The sequence below is a fragment of the Pleurodeles waltl genome, chromosome 12, assembly GCF_031143425.1.
Source record: "Pleurodeles waltl isolate 20211129_DDA chromosome 12, aPleWal1.hap1.20221129, whole genome shotgun sequence".
Classification (NCBI taxonomy): Eukaryota; Metazoa; Chordata; class Amphibia; order Caudata; family Salamandridae; genus Pleurodeles; species Pleurodeles waltl.
This window is the reverse complement of record NC_090451.1, coordinates 645,916,806-645,931,302: the sequence shown is the minus strand read 5'-3', so window position 1 is coordinate 645,931,302 and position 14,497 is coordinate 645,916,806.

The window sequence follows — 14,497 nt, the reverse complement described above, 5'->3', positions numbered from 1 at the left end:
TGGGTTCCCGTGTCCCCAAGTGCTGGCATTCGTGTGTGGGGGCTTTGGTGAGGGTGGCTTGTGGGGAGGATGTGTATATGCATTGGGCATGCTTTGGTGATGGGTGTCCATGCTTAGTGGACGCATGCAGGCCTAGGTTTTGGGATGTGTGGGTTGTGATGGTGAGACATTGGCAGGGAATAGGTGTGCTGGGGGTGGGGGTGAGGATGGTGGTGGGGGTGAGGATGGTGGTGGGGGTGAGGATGGTGGTGGGGGTGAGGGTGAGGGTGGGGGTGAGGATGGGGTTGGGGGTGAGGGTGGGGTTCGAGGATGGGGGTGAGGGTTGGGGTATGATTTGGCATGCAGGTGGGGGGGAAGCAGTAGTGAAGCTTCAACTTACCAGTGTCCATTCCTCCGCCGACTCCTGCGAGGCCGTCAGGATGCAGGATGTTCAAGACTTCCTCCTCCCATGTTGTAAATTGTGGGGGTTGAGGTGGGGGTCCTCCGCCAGTCTTCTGCACGGCGATGTTGTGCCTGGATACCATGGAACGCACCTTCCCCCGTAGGTCGTTCCATCGCTTCCTGATGTCTTCCCGATTTCTGGGGTGCTGTCCCACAGCGTTGACCCTGTCGACAATCCTCTGCCATAGCTCCGTCCTCCGGGCAATGCTGGTGTATTGGACCTGTGTGCCGAAGAGCTGGGGCTCTACCCGAACGATTTCCTCCACCATGACCCTGAGTTCTTCGTCTGAGAAGCGGGCTGTCTTTGGGGTGCCATGGAGTGGTGTGTATGATGTGTGGGGTGGAGTATGTGTAGTTAAGTGTGTTGAGTGTGGTGGTGTGTGTTGTTTTGTGTGTGGATATTGTGTGGGTGATGGTGTAGTGTGCCTCTGTGTGATGGTATTCTGTGATCGCTGATGTGTCTCTCAGTGCTTCTTTCTGAATTTTTTGTCGTAGGGGTTTGTGGGTGATGTGGGTGTGTGTTTTATATTGTATTGTGTGTGTGGGAGTGGTGTGTGTATGTGTATCAGGTGTGTGGAATTCAAATCGGCCAATGTGGCTGAGTTTTGTTCGTTTGTGTGTATTCTGACCGCGGCGGTGTGTACCGCCAATGGAAAACCGCGTTTGAATGACCGCCGCGTGGATTCGTGGGTCGTAATGGCATGGGCGTATTTCTGTTGGCGTGACGGTGGAGGTTTGGTCACCTCCACTTTTCCGCCGACCGCTGGTCTGGCGGTCTGTTGTGGCTGTCGGATTTTCGGAGGTTTGGCTGCTGCGGGTCAGAATGACTGTGGCGGGTTACCGCGACCGCGGCGGAATTATGGAGGATTTCTGACCGGCGGTAGGCGCCTTTTACCGCCGAGGTCAGAATGACCACCTATATGTCCTACCTTAACCATACACTGCACCCTGCCTTTGTGGCTACCTAGGGCCTACCTTAGGGGTGCCTTACATGTAAGAAAAGGGAAGGTTTAGGCCTGGCAAGTGGGTGTACTTGCCAAGTCGAATTTACAGTTAAAACTGCACACACAGATACTGCAGTCACAGGTCTGAGACATGATTACAGAGCTACTTATGTGGGTGGTACAACCAGTGCTGCAGGCCCACTAGTAGCATTTGATTCACAGGCCCTGGCACCTCTAGTGCACTTTACTAGGGACTTACTAGTAAATCAAATATGCCAATCATGGATAAACCAATCAACAATACAATTTACACAGAGAGCATATGCACTTTAGCACCGGTTAGCAGTGGTAAAGTGCCCAGAGCTCAAAAGCCAACAACAACAGGTCAGAAAATATAGGTGGTGGCAGGAGGCAAGAAGATTGGGGATGACCCTGCATAAACTCAAAAGTCTAACAAAAAGTAACAACATTTTCATGATACTCTCGGAGCATTTACTTTGTGGTAAATGTTGAATGTATCTAGTGTTTGATTGGTGTCCTCGGTTATATTTGCTCTAATAAGATCTCCTTGGGCCTACATTCTGGCTGCAGCCTCACTTCCCTAAAATCGTGTTGCACTTGGTTCCTGATTTTGGCGGCACTTTTGCAGGCACCACCAAAGTGGTGACATATGTGTGCAGACCCAGCATATCGCAGCCACTGTCCAGCAAAATAGTTGACATAACTGCAACTGACAACACAACAGAAAGAAGCGGGTTTTACGACTTTCTTTTTACTTTTTCACGTAGTGGGCCACAGTGAAGAACAGGAACTTAACCATAGTGCCTCTAGCACCTATTTCCCACTAGGAAAGGAGCAAAAGCTTTCAGCGTCCTCTTCCATCTTTGCTCTATTGCATATTGGGTTGGGCTATTGCTGTTAAGCAGGTAAGATAAAATATTTTGTTTGCACCCACCTTCCTCTGTGTAAGAGGAAAACACACCTCTAATTCCAGCCTTTCTTTGATGCCCTCTGTTCTTTTTAAAACCTCTCAGCAGCTCCTAGCCATTTGTGACTGATGTCAGTTCAGAAGCCATGAAGGCCAACAAGTTCTTTACTGCATTGGATGTTCCCTCAGAGGCATGATCTCTCTGAGTCCCTTGAAAGTGCTTCTTAAGTGGAATCGCTAATCACAAACTAGAACCTTACTACAGTAAGATCAGCTTCTGCTGTGCTCTGGCGATATATTGATTTGGATTACATTCTGCCTTGTACCAATTACAAGATACTAGTTGGAGTGTACATTCATTTGAAACTTAAAATGGTCAACAGCGTATATTCTGGCTCTCATGTCTGTGTGTTGAAGGACCAGCATGGAGCCCAGAATATAGTTTGTGGCTTTCACCCAGGTGAAGAAAAAGGAATGAGCATTGCCTTCGCTGAGAATTTGTCACTGGCATACAGCACAGATACACCTTAAATTTAAAATCAGCTACCTGACGTCAAGTGCTTGTCCGATTTGGCTCAATTCTAAATATCAACCAAATCATTCCTCCTACCCTTCCAAGTCTCCATCATTCATTAGACCTTACACTCGTATCTGTCGTTAGGAACACTTGTTAGAATCCATCAATCTTGAAAAATGAATGCTACAGACAGTGAAGGAAATTATTCCTTCCTGGAGCATTGAGTCTTCAGGTGCTTTTGTGAATAATCACTCCACATCTTTACCTGGCAGCTTGCAGGGTTAGTTAGGAGTAAATTAGTCCCTCATGCATTCCATTAGAGATGGAAGTACACAATGAAACTGCAATTGAAATATAAACACCAACAGCCAATATAAAAACAGTGATGCTAAAATACTCGCTTGTCAGTCCATGATGGACTTGACAATACCTTAAGCCATTGGTTAAAGATTCCATAGCAGAAGAAGCCAATGGCTAATACTGACTCAAAGTTACTTAAACTAAGTAAAGAATACAATATGTTTACAATTAATGGTGTAAGCGTCTTATCTGTCTACTCGAGCATGACTTGTATTTAGATCTCATACAGCATTAATGGTCAACAAAACCAAAGCCTATATGGAACTGGGTATACTGTCGTCTCTGGCATTAAAAGACATATATTCACAGTCTATCTATGTATGTGTTTATGTAGAGATCTCTAGAGCCTTCTTATGAGTGAGCTCTTAATTCCAGTGGGAATTCCATCAGAAGTATGAGTACCGTGGAACTGATTGGGAATTGTACCCAGAATTATTCATTCCCATGCTAGTTCCTCATTTTTTAGTGGACTCTGGGGTTCTATCTCATAATTGGCTGGTATCATAATCGGGTATCAGTAACTCCTTGAGTGAGGCAAATCCAACCTATTTACTGGGCCATGATGGCCTATTTGCGTACGTCTCTAGGCACAATATAAATAACTAATTTCCAATAGTTCTTTGTTGCATGTAGATTGTCAGGATTATGTTAAACGTAGTGTGACCACCCATCCGTAAATTTCACGGACCATCCGTTATTTGGGCATCACGTCTGTTGTCTGTGATGATCCCTATAGCCTTTTTTTCGTAATTCTGTGGATTGCAGCACTTTGTGCTGGTCCCCTGCAGAAACCCCTGAGTCTGCAAATTCCCTGTTGAGGCAGCTCAACCTCCTTCTCTATGCACAAAAGCAGCCCCTCCCGACTTCGGAGTGACAACCTGCCCATTGTTATTCTGTCTGTGACTGATTGTCACATACAGAATGACGATGGACCAGTCTCAGCATGTGTGGGCCTCATCCTGCCCCAGTCTGGGGAAGGGCATTCTTATTTATCTAGGGACTCTAGTATTGCACCAGGGGCCAAGGCCTGGGGGAGGGGGGCCTTGGGGGAAGGTTTTGCATTTTAAAATATCTTCCATAGACTTCAGAGTCTATGCAGCACAGCACAGACTCTAAGTAGCGCAGTGGGATACTGTAACTCCTGCAAGGCAGAAGGCATAACATGCAGATGAAACAAATGTTTTTTTTTATGTAGATTGCTCAGTGAGTTACTGCTGTTTACACCTAGTTCTTTTTGTGATTTCCAGTTGTTTTTCCCCAATCTTTTGGCATTCTAAGGTGGTTGCTAAATAGGGTTCTTTAGGATAATAATGAATACTTGTTAGTAAAAATAACCCCAACCACTAGGTTATGTTTTAAATCCTGAGATTGTATTTACCCAGACCAGGCACCCTTTACATATAGGCCCTCATTACAACCCTGGCAGTCGGTGATAAAGCAGCAGGAATATGGCCAACAGGCCGGTGGTAAGAAATATGGAATTATGACCACGGCGGAAACCGCCAACATAGACAGCCACTTTAACATTATGACCGCCACGGCGGTAGCAACAAACACCACGGCGGTAACTGCCAACAACCAGATGGAAGACAATGTTCCGCCCACTCTATTATGACACACCAATCCGCCACCTTCTCCGGGGCGGTACCAGCGTCATCAAATGCACGGCGGAAACAGTACACAGAAGAAAAACGACTCACCTCTCGACACACAAGGAAGAACCACAACGTGTGGAGCCCGAACTGCACATTTTTCCAATGCTGGTCTACCTTCTCCTACACCAGGAACACGAACGGTGGCGAAGATGACCACGGTGAGTACTGCACCTAGCACAGAAGGGGGGGGGGAGGAAAAAGAGAGTGACACACACACGCAACACGCAACACCCCCACCCCCAACAACATACACACAAGCAGATGCAATAACATCACATATTCATTCCCCACCCCTCAGGAATAACACAAGGACAAAAGGAATTGATTAAAGTGAGTGTAATATAAAACAAATGAGATAAATGTGTACTTAAAGCAACAAACAGTATGTACAATATATACAGATGGAGGGACAATGCCCACTCCAATTTGTCCATGGCCCATAGGGCCATAACACATAGGCCAAGGCCACACTTGACTCCTGCCTCAATACGGAGAGAACACTGCGGGGGCATCAGGTTGAAAACACACAGTCACCTCAGGGGGACAGGGAATGGGGGGCACCTCAGCCGGAACATAGTACAATACCACTGCTCCTGGAGGGGGCTACATGCCCTCTGCGATGTCCTGGGGAGTGCAAGGCCACAGTCTCTCAAGTGGGTGGTTTGCCCACTGCTTGGTCCTGGTAAGTGCAAAGCCACAGTCTCTCAAGTTGGTGGTTTGCCCACTGCTTAGTCCTGGGGAGTGTGAGGCCACAGTCTCTCAAGTGGGTGCTTTTCCCACTGCTTGGTCCTGGTGAGTGCAAAGCCACAGTCTCTCAAGTGGATGCCTTCTCCACTGGTTCTGGAGGGGGCTTTGTGCCCAGTGTGCTTCATCCTGCCAAGGAGGGGGTGAGTGGATGCCTTCTTCCTCTGGTTCTGGAGGGGGCTTTGTGCCCAGTGTGCTTCATCCTGCTGAGGAGGGGGTGAGTGAGTGCCTTCTTCCACTGGTTCTGAAGGGGGCTTTGTGCCCAGTGTGCTTCATCATGCCAAGGAGGGGGTGAGTGGATGCCTTCGTTCACTGGTTCTGGAGGGGGCTTTGTTCCCAGTGTTCTTCATTCTGCCAAGGAGGGGGTGAGTTGATGCCTTCTTCCACTGGTTCTGGAGGGGGCATTGTGCCCAGTGATGCAGATCCTGGATGGTGCAAGGTCACAGTCTCTCACCTGGGTGTCACACCTACAAGTGTTGCAGGGGCCAGGACGCACTACAGCCCATGTAGGCACGACTACACACTGCTCGCCGGCGGTGACGGCTGCTCAGTGGATGGTAGTCACGCTGCAGGTGCCGGTGCTGTCAGTGCTGGGGGGAGGCTCCAGCCCTTCCTCTGCAGCCTCAGATGGCTGCCCACTGGGGCTGCTGCAGCTGGCAGTGGTGCTGCTGGCGGTGCAGTTGGCGATGCTGCCGGTGGTGCAGCTGGCGGGGCTGTCAGTAGTGGAGGAAGGCTCCAGCCCTTCCCCTGCAGCCTCGGACGGCTGAAGTACCATGGCTGGTGTTGTCTGCCCAGATGCTGCTCCAGCCCCCGGCACCAGATCCATCCTGCCTGCAGCGTCAGTTCCCTTTACATTGGCCTTGGCAGCTGTTGTCCCCTTCCTGCCCTTGGCAGATGGTAGTGCCTCCTTGCTTCTGCCAGCTGGTGTTCCCTTCCTGCCCTTGCTGGCTGGTGTTCCCTCCTTCCCCTTTCTGGCTGGTGGTGCCTCCTTCGTCTTGCTGGCTGGGGTCCCCTTCTTGCCCTTGCTAGCTGGCAGCCCCTTCTTGCCCTTGGCAGGGGGTGCAGGCACACTGGCTGTGCTGACGGGTGCCTTCTTGGAGCCTCTCACACCTGCAGTGGCTGCGGGAACTACAGTGGCCGTGGACTGGGTGGCTGAGGTGCTGGCGTGGGTTCTGCCCACCCTGGCCTGAGGTGAAGGACGGGGGGGAGGTGCAGAGAATAGGTCAAGGTTGGAGAGGAAAGGCCTTTTACGGATGCTGGGGCTGGAAGAGGGTGAAGGTTTGGGAGTGGAGGAAGAGGGAGTGGTGATAGGAGGTGTCAGTTTGATGTGTTTGGGAGCAGGTGCATGGGCTAGATGCTGTTGTGAGGTGGATGGCTGTTGTGTGTCTGAGTGCTTGCATTTGTATTCTTTGGGAGGAGGGGTCACAGACACAGTGGGAGAGGACACAGGGGAGGTGTGCATGGATGTGGGGGTGGTGACTGCTAGTGAGAGACGTGTTGTGATAGGTGTGCTGGTGATGGAGGTATTGGATGAGGATGTAGTGCATGCAGGTGTGAGTGTAGACGCAACTGGTAGGGAGGTAGATGACAAGGAAGAGTGGGACACAGTGGAGGCAGTGGATGTTGGTGTGTCTGCATCTTGATGGTGTTTGTGTGAGTCCCTGTGAGATGAAGTGTGGTGCTTGTGTTTGCCTGAGCCACTTATGTGTGTTGATTTGGGTGTATGCAGGTCTGAAGGTGTGCTTGGGATAGGCTGGGGTTGAGGGGAATGTAACTGGGTAGAGGAAGTTGGAGGGGGAGGCTAGAGACAGGGACAATGGCTGCCATTAGTGAGTTGGCCAGAACCTGGAATGCTCTCTGTTGGGCTGCCACGCCAGAGGGAATGCCCCCCAAGTATGCATTTGTTTGTTGCAAATGCCCTGCTAGACCCTGAATGGCATTCAGTATGGTTGACTGCCAAACAGAGAGGGATCTCAGGAGGTCAATAGCCTCCTCACTGAGGGCAGCAGGGCTGACTGGGGCAGGGCCTGAGGTGCCTGGGGCGAGGGAGATGCCCACCCTCCTGGGTGAGTGGGCACGGGAAACTCGCTGAGGGGCTGCTGGGTGGGCAGTGCTGGTACGGGCGTGGCAGCTGTACCTGTAGTTGGGGTGGGCACAGAGGTGTCCGCCACCGCCAGGGAGCTTCCATCGGAGGAGGTGTCGCTGTCAGAACTGTCCCCTCCTGTCTCCGTCGTGGTGCTTCCCTCGCCCTCCGTCCCACTGGTGCCATCACTGTCGGTGGATTCGGCCTCCAGGCCCATGTGGGATGCAGCTCCCTCCGTCGCCGGTGCATCCGCTCCTCCACCAGATGATGCCAATGCACACAAGGACAGGGTGACAAAACAAAAAGGGGGGGAGAGAGAGACAGAGGATACACTTGGTTAATGCCAGCAACAACACTACCGTTGGCGTACACAACTCACAGGGAACAGCCCTATGCGCTAGGCCATGCACTACCAGTTACAATGCTAGTCACCAGGCCATGGGGTACAATGCCTAACTCCATTAGCTGCACACCTGAAACCCACAGGATCCTGCCCAGTAGTAGATGCCCACTAGCATTATTGGGGTTGGAGTGCATCTGAGCTAGCCCATAATTTAACCTACCCTGCCATGTTCGCCCTGGCCTAGGGGCCCACACAGACCCACATCCCCCACCCAGATAATACCTTAACATGCGCAAAGTCATGATTCTGAATCTGTACTCACCCCCTTGTGGCTGCTGTGATGCCTTCAAGTGCCCTTCCAACTCCGGATAGGCCACCGCCAGGATGCGGAACATCAGGGGGGTCAGGATACGACAGGCACCCCTTCCTCATTGGGAGGCCAGCCCCAGCTGGGCCTACCACTGTTTGCAACAGTGGGTGCTCCGTCTGTCAAACACCCCCAGGGTCCGCACCTCCTTGGTGATGGCACGCCAAATACCCTTTTTCTGATGGGCGCTGACCTGTAGAAAAAGATACAGCAGAAAAGGTATTATTCATACTGTCTGGACTGTTAAACTTATGGTCCACCATATACCTCCCATCCCCTTACGCACAGACATTGCCCACCGGACATGCAGCACTCTGCTCAGGACCCCTCAGCCCTCCCCCCCACAAGAGGCTTACACACACACAGAACTCTATACATTCATGCCCCACACATTGTGCTCACAGTGTACTCACCTATTTGTCTGGAGGACCATAAAGTAAAGGGTACTTGGGTAGGGCCCCATCCACTAGTCTCTCCAACCTTGTCCAAAATGGACGGAGGGGCCCTTTCCTCAGACCCTCGAGCCATGGTCGCTTCCAGACACAGGTCACAGCAGCACTTGCAGTGTAGGTCCTCTCCTGTTGAAGGTCAGGTAGCAAGTGAGTGAACAGGTAGAAAATGTCGGTCACGTCCGTGGCGGTGCGTACCGTCACCACTGACGTACATCACCATTGGCTCCTGGAACCCGTAGGCCCCAATGATAACCAATGATGTGTTGCACAGCGGTCATCGACCGCCTACCGCAACGGCGCACAACGCCTGCGGAATTACCTCATTTTCACTTGTCCCTCCTCACAGGTCAGGTGGCCGCCATTTCAGGAGGGCACAGGCCATGGCACCTAACTGCGTCACAGCAGACATAGGCACATCAACGGATTTACACGTTCACATGCTGTTTCTGTAAAAAAAAGAAAGGCGTATTAATCTGAGTACATATTTGATTATGACCATCTGCTCACTGTTTTTCACCCTAGAGTTCAACTGCTGAGGATGAACAGGAGATGGCGACATACCCCCGTGTACAGACCCCTGGTGGACCTGGCAACAATGGAGGACAGGCACATTATCCTAACCTACAGACTTGATAGGGCCACAGTCCAAGAACTGTGTGCCCAATTGGAGCCAGACCTGATTTCAGCTAACCACCACCCCACAGGTATCCCCCTCTAGTGCAGGTCCTGTCAGTGCTCCATTTCTTGGCAAGTGGCTGTTTCCAAGCGACAGTGGCCATGACATCAGGGATGTCACAGCCTATGTTCTCAAACGTGCTGACCAGAGTGTTATCTGCCCTGATGAAACACGTGCGCAGCTACATCGTATTCCCCCAGGTGGATGATTTGGCCACAGTGAAGGCTGACTTCTATGGAATGGGACATATCCCCAACATCATTGGTGCTATTGATGGTACACATATTGCCTTTGTCCCACCCCAGAGAAATGAACAGGTGTTCAGAAATCGAAAGAGCTTTCACTCTCTAAATGTGCAGATGGTGTTTGGCGGACCAGTACATCTCCCATGTCAATGCAAAGTATCCTGGCTCAGTGCATGATGCCTTTAACTTGAGGAATAGCAGCATCCCATATGTGATGTCTCAACTCCAGAGGCACAGGGTGTGGCTAAAGAGTGAGCCCATGGTCCCACCCAGTTGATGTAGGTATGTGGGTGTGGGTTTGGCCCTAAGGGTGAGTGTCTGGCTAACAGGTATCCCTCGATATTTACAGGTGACTCTGGTTACCCCAAGCTCTCATGGCTACTGACCCCAGTGAGGAATGCCAGGACAAGGGCAGAGAAACGTTACAATGAGGCACATGGGCGAACAAGGAGGATCATTGAGCGCACCTTTGGCCTCCTGAAGGCCAGATTCCGGTGCCTCCATCTGACAGGCGGATCCCTGTATTACTCACCCAAGAAGGTCTGCCAGATCATCGATGCATGTTGCATGTTGCACAACCTGGCCTTGAGACGCCAGGTGCCTTTTATGCAGGTGGATGAGGCTGGAGATTGTCGTGTGGCAGTTGTGGAGCCTGTGGACAGTGACAAAGAGGAGGCAGAGGAAGAGGATATGGACAACATAACTACTATAATTCAACAGTACTTCCAGTGACACACAGGTAAGACACTGTAATTTCACCTTTCATTGCAGTTTTGTGTTGGACATTGTACATGGCAGCCTGATTTTCCTATTTCTATGGCCACTTACTGTACCATTTGGCATCTCTATTTTCAGATATCAGTGCCCCACTCTGTCTCCTGGTGTGTTTACTGCTGCCCACTACAGGTCATACCTATGTAAATATAACTGTACATTTGAATTTCAAGGTTTACAGCTTGTTAAGATAATACATATTTCAATCAGTTGACAGACTCCATACTTGTATTAGTTCCAAGGGTGTTTATTTCTGTGATAATAAGTGTGGGGTGTATTGCAATGGGCTGGGTAGATGATGGAGGAATGTCCAGGATAGAGTCCAGTCTATTGGTATCAAAGATGCATTGTCCAAGGGGGCATAGGGAGTGGGGCAATGGCAGTTCAAGTTGGACAGGGTGACAGAGTGGGACACAAGGGTGACATTCAGGGGAGTCTTATTTCCTAGCGGGTTCTTGGCAATGTCCTCTGGCTTCTGCAGGGACCTTTTGCGTGGTGGTTCTCCTTCTGCAGGGGGGGGGGTGCTGGTGGACTGTTGTTCCTGTGGTGGGGCCTCCTGCCCACTAGCGTCGGCGGAGGTGGAGGGCTGTTCTTCGGTGAGGCTAGTGTCAGGGGCCCATTGGTGTGCCACTGCCTCCCTCATGGTGTTGGCCATGTCTGCCAGCACCCCTGCAATGGTGACCAGGGTGGTGTGGATGTCTCTCGGGTCCTCCTTGATCCCCAGGTACTGTCCCTCCTGCAGCCACTGGGTCTCCTGCAGCTTGGCCAGTATCTGGCCCATGGTCTCCTGAGAATGGTGGTATGCTTCCAGGATGTTGGTGAGTGCCTCATGGAGAGTCGGTTCCCTTGGCCTGTCCTTCCCCTGTCGCCCAGCAGTCCTCCCAGCTTCCCTGTTGTCCTGTGCCTCTGTCCCCTGAACCATGTGCTCACTGCCACTAACCCCAGGTCCCTGATCATCCTGTGTTTGTGGTGTTGCCTGGGGTCCCTGTAGTGGTGGACAAACTACTGATTGACGTGTCCTGGGGACAGAGGGATGGGCCCGTTGGGTGGGTGCTGTGCTGGTGTTTCCTGAGGGGGAGGCTCTGTGGTGGTTTGGGACTGTGGCTGGGTCACCGACTGTCCGGAGGTCCCTGATGGGCCAGGTTGGTCATCCTGATCCAGGCGTGCAGAGCTGCTGTCATCACTGTGGGCCTCTTCTGGGCGGGGGCTGGATGTTGCTGGCACCTCCTCTCCGGTGACGTTGTGTGGGGGTCCTGTGGGGATGTAAATGCAGTGTTATTGTTTCTGCGTGTGACATCTTGTGCATGGGTATGTTTCCCTCTATGGTTGTGATTGTCACTGGTGTGAATGCTGTGGTGATGGGTGTCCATGCAGGTCTGTGATGGGGGTCCATGCATTGGTGTTGCATGCAGGGTTTGGTATTGGGATGGGTGGCTTGTGATGGTGGGCTATATGTGAGGTGGTGGAGTGATGGGGTGAGGGTAGGGGTAGGAGTTTGTGATGGCATGCAGATAGGGGGGTGAAAGTAGTACAGGTTTGACTTACTAGAGTCCAGCCCTCCTGCTACTCCTGCCAGGCCCTCAAGATGCATGATCGCCAAGTCTTGCTCCTCCCATGTTGTTAGTTGTGGGGGAGGAGGTGAGGGTCCACCGCCAGTCCTCTGTACAGCTATCTGGTGTCTTGCAACCACGGAACGCACCTTCCCCTGTAGGTCGTTCCACCTCTTCCTGATGTCATCCATTGTTCTGGGGTGCTGTCCCACAGCATTGACCCTATCCACAACTCTCTGCCATAGCTCCATATTCCTAGCAATGGATGCCTGCTGTACTTGTGATCCGAATAGCTGTGGCTCTACCCGGATGATTTCCTCCACCATGACCCTTAGCTCCTCCTCAGAGGATCTGGGGTGTCTTTGTGGTGCCATGGGTGTAGTGTGTGTGTGTGTGGTGTGTGTGGAGTGATGTGTTGGGGTGTGTGCTGTGAGGTGAGTGGATGGTGTATGGGTGATGGTGTTCTGTGGCTCTGATTCAGTGGGTGCTCCTGGCGTGTCTCTCTCTCAGTTGTCAATTTTTTTTTCCGTAAAGGGTTGTGGTTAGTGTGTGTGTGTGTGTGTGTGTATTTTATATTAGTGTGGGTGTGGTGTGTGTATGTGTGTCAGGTGTGTGTAGTTCGGATTGTCCAATGTGGTGTTTTGTAAGTGTATGTGTATTTTAAGCGCGGCAGTCTGTACTGCCAGTGGTTTACCTCGGTTGAATGTACTCCGCAGTGATTCGTGGGTCATGATGCGATGGGGGTATTTCTGTTAGCGTGTGGGTTTTAGTACCGCCATTTTATCACTGATCTTTTGGTGTGGCGGACTTGGGTGTGTGTCTGTATAGTGGAAGATTTCTATGTGTGGTTCATAATACGCGTAGCGGTATAGCGCTGTGGTTGCGGTATGTTGGCAGCAGTCAGCATGGCGAAAGCGTCACTTTCCGCCAATGTCATAATCAGGGCCATAATGCCGACCAGTATGGATGACCTGTGACTCCTATACCTTGTAGCTATCATTAAGTAACAATTCTTGTACAATTGACTTGCACACTCATGAGTCATTGTCTCTGTATAATATGTGTGATGTAACGCACATCAGCACCCTGCCCTATTTACTTACACTGCGTAGTGTTATACAATAAATGAAATACACATGCGATGGTCTATGTAGAGATGAGGAACACCATTGGGGTTAGTGTTAAGGGAATCCGTGGAGAAGTTGGTCTTTTGAGGGTCGGAGGTGGCACCATCAAAGATTGTCTTGCTGGCTGCAACCAGCAGTAAAGCTGGCCCTGTCAGGGCTGAAGCTAAAGGTGGTTGAGACTATGAGGGTAGAATTGAGAACACGAACCCTTATGTCGGCTGTCAAATTCTCATTTGTGTATATCTTTGCTAGTTTTTTTCATCTTTCAATACGTCTAGCTATGTGTAAATGTTTTCTCAATACTTCAATGTGCAATATAAACTAAAGAACAGTGACCTATTTTATTTTGTATTTCTGCAAGCTGTCTAAATTATATTTATGCAACGTTGTCAGATATGTCTGTAAAAATAACCTTTTATCTGAATATTTGTCCTGAATTTTGACCCTTTGTCCTGAAATGTTACTGTGATTGTCCAGAATTTGCCTTCTCGCTAGGTTTTCGCCCTAGTTAAATGTTGAGATGGCACAATAAGAATATGGTCACAAAAAAATAGAAATAGAGAATACAGAACTGTAACTGTACCATCACTCATAACATGGTGTTCTCTTGCCAAAAATGTTCTTGTGGGTCACGTGCAATTGAAGCAAATTTCAGAATTAAATAGAAAGACCAATATTCCTGGAGTCGTTCAGAAAATCTATTAAAGTCATTGTAGTAGTATTTAAATGCATACGAGTTGATGGGTGTGCAAATGTAGCAAGCCTCGATTTCTCCATATATAAGACATTTTTTATTTTGTTTATCCATGGGGAAACTAGTTTTCTCCATTGAGAAACCCAAACCCTCATCATTACTAATTTTGCGGACGTTCCTTTCCTGTCCGTTCTCACTCTAAAAACGGATTTACTCCTCTTCGTTTTAGGAATAAATCTGCAACTAATTTCAGTACGTGAACCTGCCTGCTAAAGTTCTGCGTATAGCCATAGGCTTGCCAGCTTGCAGGAGTTAAGTTACCCCTTCCTCTCATTGTTCCCTTTCAGTTTATAAAAGGAAGACAGACACGCTGGCTAAAAGAAGAAGCTTTGGGAGCTCTTCCCCCTCACACAGTTTTCATATAACAGTTTGCAGCTGTCAGCTTGCAGCATTTTTGTGGTTAATCAACCGAACTGTGCCTTCCTCTCAAGTACTCATTGGCTATGCTTTTTCTGCCCTCTGTTCGTAGCTGATTTGACCTGCGAGCTTCGGGTATAGAAAATAATGATTTTCTAAATGTTACTGGGGGATCTAGTT